This window comes from Megalopta genalis, unplaced genomic scaffold (genome assembly GCF_051020955.1).
Source record: "Megalopta genalis isolate 19385.01 unplaced genomic scaffold, iyMegGena1_principal scaffold0153, whole genome shotgun sequence".
In the NCBI taxonomy this organism is placed as follows: domain Eukaryota; kingdom Metazoa; phylum Arthropoda; class Insecta; order Hymenoptera; family Halictidae; genus Megalopta; species Megalopta genalis.
Genome location: NW_027476222.1, coordinates 160,026 through 168,107, shown reverse-complemented (window position 1 = coordinate 168,107; position 8,082 = coordinate 160,026).

The following is an 8,082-nucleotide window of genomic DNA, read 5'->3' as shown; positions in this document are numbered from 1 at the left end:
TAATCATTGACCTTAAAACACGAGGTTGCAAGAGAGTAGATTTTCACTGTTTCGCGGATAGAATGTCGAAACCAAGCATCAATTGGTTTAAGGTAATCGATTAGGAGTTAATATTATATTTATAAATCAGAGTAATATTTTACCGTGTATATTTTATTTACTCTTTTACTGTTTTATCATATTCGGAAATTTATCTTGATGCAAGTTATTGAAAATCGACCTAATTTTGTCAGGACGGTATTCAGTTGATAGTTAGCTATGAAAAATACATGTTTTCCAATAATTCGCAAAAACTTGAATTAGAATATCTATTGAAAGTCGGCAACGAATAACGATAAAAGATAATTTGAGCAAAAAATTTCACACGCAGGATAGTAACTAACATTCCTGTAGGTGTGATCATTTTACTTGTCATCTTAGCAGTGGTAGCTAACCTGTCGATCTACTACGCCCTCAAGGTTCGCCGTGATAGGGTAACTTCGGTTTATGGTATTACGCCGTGCCATTTGATTGCACAACAATTTCCCCAATTTCTACGGTGTTGCAGGTAATGAAGGAGTCCAGGAATTAATGGAGACTGCTGTTACGTATTTCGAGAAGGGAGCTGTCGAGAGTTTGAATCCGGACTTGACAATAGACGATAAACAAGAAATCGGAATTTCCTAGAGAAAAGTTGAAATTATGTAAGCTTCGATTACAAATTTTTTCTCGATATTTTGCGTTGAATAAAAGTTCTTTTTATTGCTGAGTACAGTCGTCCTCAGACGTATAATTCTCAAAACAGATCAGAATTAGTTCAATGAAGTTGGCGTATTAAATTTGCTTAATTTAAATATTGTTTAAACACGTTCAAAGTTTGAATGTTATATAAAAATATACCGTCATAATTGAGAAATAACCATTGTAAGGCAATATCTGTACTGAGGTAGGAAATACATTAAATAACTGTACAGCGATATGATTTCTGCGATTACCATCGCTTTATGCTTCTCGTCACAGGAGATCAAAGCTAACTTCTCGTCAAGACGCACAAAAATTAACTTTCTGGAAGGTTGACGAACCTTCCAAAGCAGACACTTTGTTACTTTGAACGGAAATAGTCCTCAATCGTATCTCGACGCTAAAACGGGTAACGTCGAAGAGTAGTTATATTTAAAAAATCGGCAGCTGGAGTTCATCCTATTTCACCTATTAATTTCCTACAATATGTAGTTTTTACAGTCGGCTCAGAAATCATTTCGTACATCTCAAAGTTCGATTTTGGTCTATAAGAACTATTTTCTGTGTGTTGAAATACTAATAAAATTGTTAGTTGAACGGAGTAGGTTTTGCTAATAATTTTCGGTAATAATTATGTGATTTATAGGAAAACACCTGGAAAGCAGCGCGTTCAGTGTAGTTTTGAAAGCGGAAGTTCTAGGTATTTGCGAATGCGAGACGGTTACTAGTGTAGCGGTAAAAATTGTCCGCCGTGGTCCCAATCTCTCATATATCTGTGCATTCGACAGCGAACTCAAGATAATGGTACATTTTGGCAAAGATCTGAATGTTGCCAACCTTCTTGGAGCTTGTACAAAAAGCATCTTGAAACGTACATCTTTTACCCATTAATTAATTTAGGGTATGATAGGAACAAATATACAATTCTTCACATAAATTAGCACTCAGTATCGAAGTATGTACAGTGTCCCACAAAAGTGTTCGTACACCTTTTAAAACGCAATAACTTTTTTGAAACTGGACTAATCCTTGATCGTGCGAGGTCGGCCATCAGGTATGTACGTGTAAATGAGATAGTCGGACCTGTCGTGAGTCAAAGACCATCGCTGGGATGACGGTGTTAACCCGGACGAGTCTGGTTGCCAGATCTGTTTAAAAAAGAGCCATCAGAAGCAGGCTTGCACAGAGTCCTGGTAAAAATTATGGCTTTTAAAGAAAGTCAGAGTTTCCCGGGATCAGGTAGCGTCCGGGCCGCTACAGTAGGTTCGCTAGTGTCCTTTTTATTCTCTAACGAACGAATTATTGCACAGTTTAGCCAATTTAAAATTATGACTGGGTATTCGAAATCACCTCAACTAAATTAATGCAACTGCTTGCTTCCGGCGATTAACACGATAAAATTACTTTCTTGTTATTCTCTGTCTGTGCAATAGTGTAAAATCTGCGGAATTATCATATCTTGCCATTATTAACCATAATTCGAAATCTGATTCAGTGCAGTGTGACGCCACTGCTACAGATTTTCAGAGCATCGGTATGTCGGCAGATGATCCCGTACTTAATAACGGTTCCAATCAACCTGGATGGTCCAACTGTCGGTGAGACTACAAGGACTCTAATTTAAAAGCAATTTCTACGCAGGATCTATTGTCCTGGGCGTTCCAAGTAGCGCGTGAAAGGAAATATCTCAGCAAGAGAGAAGAGTGAGTTTCTACGACTTCTTATCGTAGATAATTCTATCAGAACAGAATTATACGGAAAGTTTCTGTTTCCAACTGAATCATTTCTTATAATCAAAAGAAAATGAAAATATTAATCATTTTTGTTACTATTCACGTTTTTACGACCCTTACGATTTTATATATGTACTTAACTCAAATTAACGTAAAATCAGCTGAAAATCAAATACTAGTAATTCTCCAAATTTGAAAAAATATATTTCTATAGTATCTTCTATACAAAATCGAATTGTGTAAAAATTAATTTTCCAACTTCTATCTTTGAGTAACAAACAAAACTTTTTGTGAAAAATTATTGGATTGCAAAATCCATCCACAATAGCGTACACAAATCATAGAACAAATTTCAACTTGAAAATTTCATTATTGCTATCCGTTGCAGCATGTTGTTTCATCCGATGTACACTTGGATCACTGAAAGGTTTCAAAGATCTTTCACAAACAGAAATTAGTTTTATACATTCCGCTTATGTTTACATAGTATAGAGTATAGCTCAAAGGCAGTAAATCCGACAAAGTATTTCCATACCTAACACGCATCACGCGTATTGACGCGTAGGTGTTTGTTTTATCCTGCACATTCAAATATCATCGTTGATTTTGTTTATATGAAAAAATGTGTCGTAACGAATGTATTTGGTTCAAAGATAGAAATATTATGATTGATGGATTCGTCGTTCATTTTTTTCGAGTTTTGATGGTCATCGTCACTTCTTGCGTATTAACACCTTTCTTTTTTTTTTTTTTTTTTTTTTTTTTTTTGTTTAACGTGGGGGAAATCCGCTGGTCAGACACCCCCGTCCCGCCCGAGGGGCGACCGCAGGGGGGACCGCACCACACACCGCCTCGTCACTCCCACTATGGGGAGGACAGCTTCAGTTGGGCGGGGGGATGGCGGGCGGCGGGCAATTAAACCAGTAATCTGGTACACCCGCCGCCCGCCTATTCTCATCTGCTCGGGGAGGGGGGCTCTAGGCGTGGGCGCACACGCCGCACCCCCCGCTCACGGCGACCCCGCTCGGCAGCCTCCTTCTGCAGCATCACCTCTTCGCAAAAGGCGATGGCTGCCGCCCATTTTCTCGGGCTCTCCAGCATGGCCCCAACTAAGCTGGAGAGAGCGAGGTCGCGTCCAACTTCCCGTCTTAGGACTCGGCGCAGCACTGAAAAGGCGGGGCATACCTCCAGTGTATGCTGCGCCGAGTCCTCCTCCGCGCCACAGTGGTGGCACACCGTCGTCGCTTCCCGACCGATGCGACACAGGTACACACCGAAGCAGCCATGCCCGGTGAACACCTGCGTCGCACGGTAGGTGAGCCTGCCAAACCGCCTCTCCCGCCACGAGGTGAAGTGTGGCAGGAGAGCCCCAGGGACGCGCTCGCCGGCATGGGAACAAAGCTCCGCATGCCATCTGGCGAGCGCCAGTCCCCGAGCCTGGAGCCCGAAGCACTGGACCGCCTCCTGCTCCGGCGGGTCCCCCCGAGCCCGGCCAGCGATGCATATGCGCCTATAAACATAGGCGCGCATCGCCGCCTGCAGCTCGAAGGGAATTTCTCCCGCCAGAGCAAGCGCCGCCACGGTAGACGTGGTGCGGTAACCCCGTATGAGGCGAAGGGCCATTTGCCTCTGAAGCCGGCGCAACAACAAAGTGATGCGCCGGCTTGCCCTCGCGGACGGCGCCCAGATCGGGGCGCCGTACAAGGCCATGGACCGCACCACTCCCAGGTATAGGCGACGCACCATGTTATCCGGTCTCCCGAGATTGGGCAACAGGCGGCCGAGCGAGGCCGCCGCCCTCTCAACTCGGGGGACGAGGCGGCCGAAATGCGCCCCGAATCTCCAGTGGCTGTCGAGGATCAGTCCGAGATACTTGATCTCGGACTTCACCTCGACGCAGGCTCCTCCAACCCAGATCCACGATCCAGCCGGTGGCCGCGACCGAGGCCGTCCAAACCAGACGGCCTCGGCCTTCTCCGGGGCCATCTTCAGCCCCAGATCGTGGATCTTCGCGACGACGGCTGCCACCGCAACCTCCGCTCGTCGGATGGTCCTCTCGAAGGTGTCCCCGACGGCGACCACCAACGTGTCGTCCGCATAGCAGACAAGGGTGGCACCGTCGGGCAGGGAGGCCTTCTCCAGGACTGCGTTATATCCCAGGTCCCACAGGAGTGGTCCTAAAACGGACCCCTGTGGGACCCCGCAGTCCACTTCCCTCCGTATCGTCCCGTACCGGCCCGGGTATTCCACCCACCCGCCCCCCAGGTAGGCCCCAATAACCTGCCTCAGATAGGGAGGCACCTGGTGTTCAACCAGGGCCTCCCTAATGGCGGACCAGGGCAGGGTGTTGAACGCATTGACGATGTCGATCGACACCGCCAAGCACACCCCGCCCCGTGCCACGGCATTGTCCGAGAGGGACTTTAGACGGTCGATTGCGTCGACCGTCGATCGCCCCTCCCGGAAGCCGAACTGGCAGTCCGCCAGATCGGGGCCAACGCGGGACAGGTGCCTGGCGAGGCGGGCAGCAATGATCTTTTCAAAGATCTTGCCCACCTCGTCCAGGAGGCAAATGGGCCGGTACGCGGAGGGAGAATCCGCAGGCCTCCCATCCTTCTTTAAGAGGACCATCCGACTTCTCCTCCAGAGGTCCGGGAACACCCCGGACCTCAGGAGCCCGGAGAAGAGGCTTCTGAGCCTCCCGCCCAGGACGCTCATGGCAAGCAACCAGACCCGGCCGGGGATACCGTCCGGCCCCGGGGCAGTATTCTTGCCCCGAAGCCATCTGACCACCCCGGCCATTTCCTCCGGCGCGACCTCCAGATCCGGGGACCACTCATGTCCCTCTAGCTGAGGGACGGGCCGGGACGCCTCCCCGCTGACGGGGAATAACGCGTCCACGACCCGTCCGAGCATCCCCGGATCCAGGCTTTCCGTCAGAGGGGGCGCCCAGGAACGCAAACGTCCCATCGCCATTTTGTATGGGCGCCCCCACGGATCTCGGTTCAGAGACCCGAGAAAGTCGCGCCAGGCCTGGCTCTTCGCCTGCCTGATGGCCAGCTGCAGGGCGACCACCTTCTCCCTGTATCGCCCATACAGCTGGATAGCCAGCTCCACGTCGGAACGTCGTCGTCGACGGGCGCGGGCGTACTGGCGTCGCGCGCGGACGCACTCTGTGCGTAAATCCGCTATCGCGCGCGACCACCAGTACACCGCCTTCCTCGGGAAGACCCTGGCCCGGGGCATGGCGACGTCGCAAATCGACGTCATTGCGCCCCGGAACCAATGGGCCTCCCTTGTCCCGTCGACTGGCCCGGCCGGTGTTGCCGGCCAGGCCACGACGTGGGCTGCCGCCATCAGAGCGTCCTGGTCGAGGCGCTTCAGCGCCCACCGTGGCTGAGGCGATCCCTCATCAGCGGGGCGACGTCGGGGCGTCGATGGGGCGGCGGAGAGGCCGAGAACGATGTATCTGTGGTCGGACAGCGTCTCGACCTCCTCCGCCACCCTCCACCCCGTAATACGGCGCACGGCCGGGGGCGTTGCCCATGACAGGTCAACGATAGACCCCCCGTTATACCGCACGCACGTATGGACCGAGCCCGTGTTTAGAAGACAGAGCCCGAGTCCCGCCGCCCAATCAAGCACCTCCCGGCCCCTCGGGTCCGTCCTGGGGGAACCCCAAGCTGAAGACTTGGCGTTGAAGTCCCCCAGGACCAGCACCGGACGTGGCTGGCAGCGAGAGACGCATCTCCCCACCACGTCCAGATACTGTTCATACTCCTCGAGGGACCACCTCGGAGGTGCGTAGATCGCCACAACCACGGTGCCGCCCCAGTCAACGGCCAGGTATCCCCGGCCGCGCTCGATAACGGAGCACGCCGGGGACCCCGGCCGGCCTGCCCATATTATAACGACGGAGCCGTCCAAGTCCCCCATCCAATGTGGATGGTCGGGGACCCGGTACGGCTCCGCCGCTACGGCCAACCCGGCACCCCACTCGGCCAGGAATTGCACAAAAAGGTCTTGTGCCCTGACCGAGTGGTTCAGGTTGGCCTGAATAATAGGGCCAGTAGGCCCCATTACTCCGGCGCCTCAATCTCCATCGCCGCCGCGGGAGCGGTGGCGTCTGGGGTTTTATCAGTCCCAACCGCCCCCGCGGGCGCGACGGTGGCATCCTTGGGTGCCGGATCCTTCGTATTAGTAGCTGCCACGGCGGCTGCTGCCTTGGCCGTCGTGGTTCTCCTCCCCCTGCTCCCTCTGCCGCGTCTCGCGCTGGCAGGGCACGCCCGGCTGCCGAGGCGGTGGCCGGCCGGCTTGCCAGCACCCGCGCAAAGCGGGCACTTTGGCTGTTCAGTGCAGCCAGCCACCTTGTGGTCCTGACTGCCGCACCCAAAACAGCAGCCGGACCGATCCTCGGCCGCAGTGCACCGCTGCCTTGTGTGGCCTAAGCCAAAGCAGCGGTAGCACTGCAAGGGCCGGGCGCTGAGGGCCTCCACTGTCGCCTGGGTCCAGCCCACTGTCAATTTGCTGGCGACCGCAACTTTGCGTGCGGCCGCAGCAGGGCACTGGACCCAGAGGGTGCCCAAACCAGAGGGGGAAGACCGGATTTCGCCGGTCCTCACATCCCCCCGGTCGCACCCTCCCACACGGGCGACAGCTGCGGCGACCTCCACCGGCGTGGCCGAGTCGACCAGGCCGCGCATCCTAAGGTCGGCCTTTTTGATTGGGCGCGCGACCTTCACGCCGGTCCCTGCCAGCGCGTCAGCCATCCTAGAGGCCAGGGCAGTGGCCTTGGCTGCTCCATCAGCTCCGGGGACCTCTAAGATGATTGCCCCCGTCACCGCTCTCCTGGGCTTCAGCGAGGCGATGCCAATTTCTGCCAGGTCTATTTTGGACCTGGCAGTGGCCATCGCCTCGGCGTAACTCATCGCCCCGCCGGCCGGTACCGTTAGAGTAACGGCAGCCGTGCGGGGCGGACGCGGCGGCAGGGGAGCCCTTTTAGGAGCAGCCGGTGCCACCCGCCTCGCCGCCTTCTGGGTCGAAGCAGCCTTGGCAGCTGCCGCAGGTTTATCTGCGGCAGCCGCCCTTTTGGCCTTCCGGCCAACCACCTTTGACCACACCTCAATTGGAGGTGTGGTGGAGGGCGGCGCAACAGTGGGGGCGGGCTGCAATTGCGCCGCCTTAGCGACCACAGTCCCTCCCCCACTGCCACCCTTTTTCTTTCCCCCCCTCCTGTCCATCGGCAGGGAGGGGGCGGACGGCACGGGTGCCGCCGATCGTGGGCCTCGCACCCGCGGGACCAGCTCCCTTCTGAACGATGCCAATTTGGCATCGATAAGGGCGCCGATCTGTGCCAGCAAGTCGGCTGGCACAGCCGCGGGTGGAGGCGAGGGCCCTCCCTGCCCAGGGGACTGGGGCCCCCGTGCGCCGACAACCGGCAGCAACCCCTTGCCCCCCCCCCCCAGGGGGCAGCGGCGGAGCCATCCCGGCAAGCGTATTAACACCTATTGTTTACGATACGGCATTCTAGTTTATGTTAAAACGAATTAATGACCTACAACACTATGATCACGTACTATGATTTATGTACGTGATATTGAAGAAAATTGTGCAAGAACTGTGTTTACTG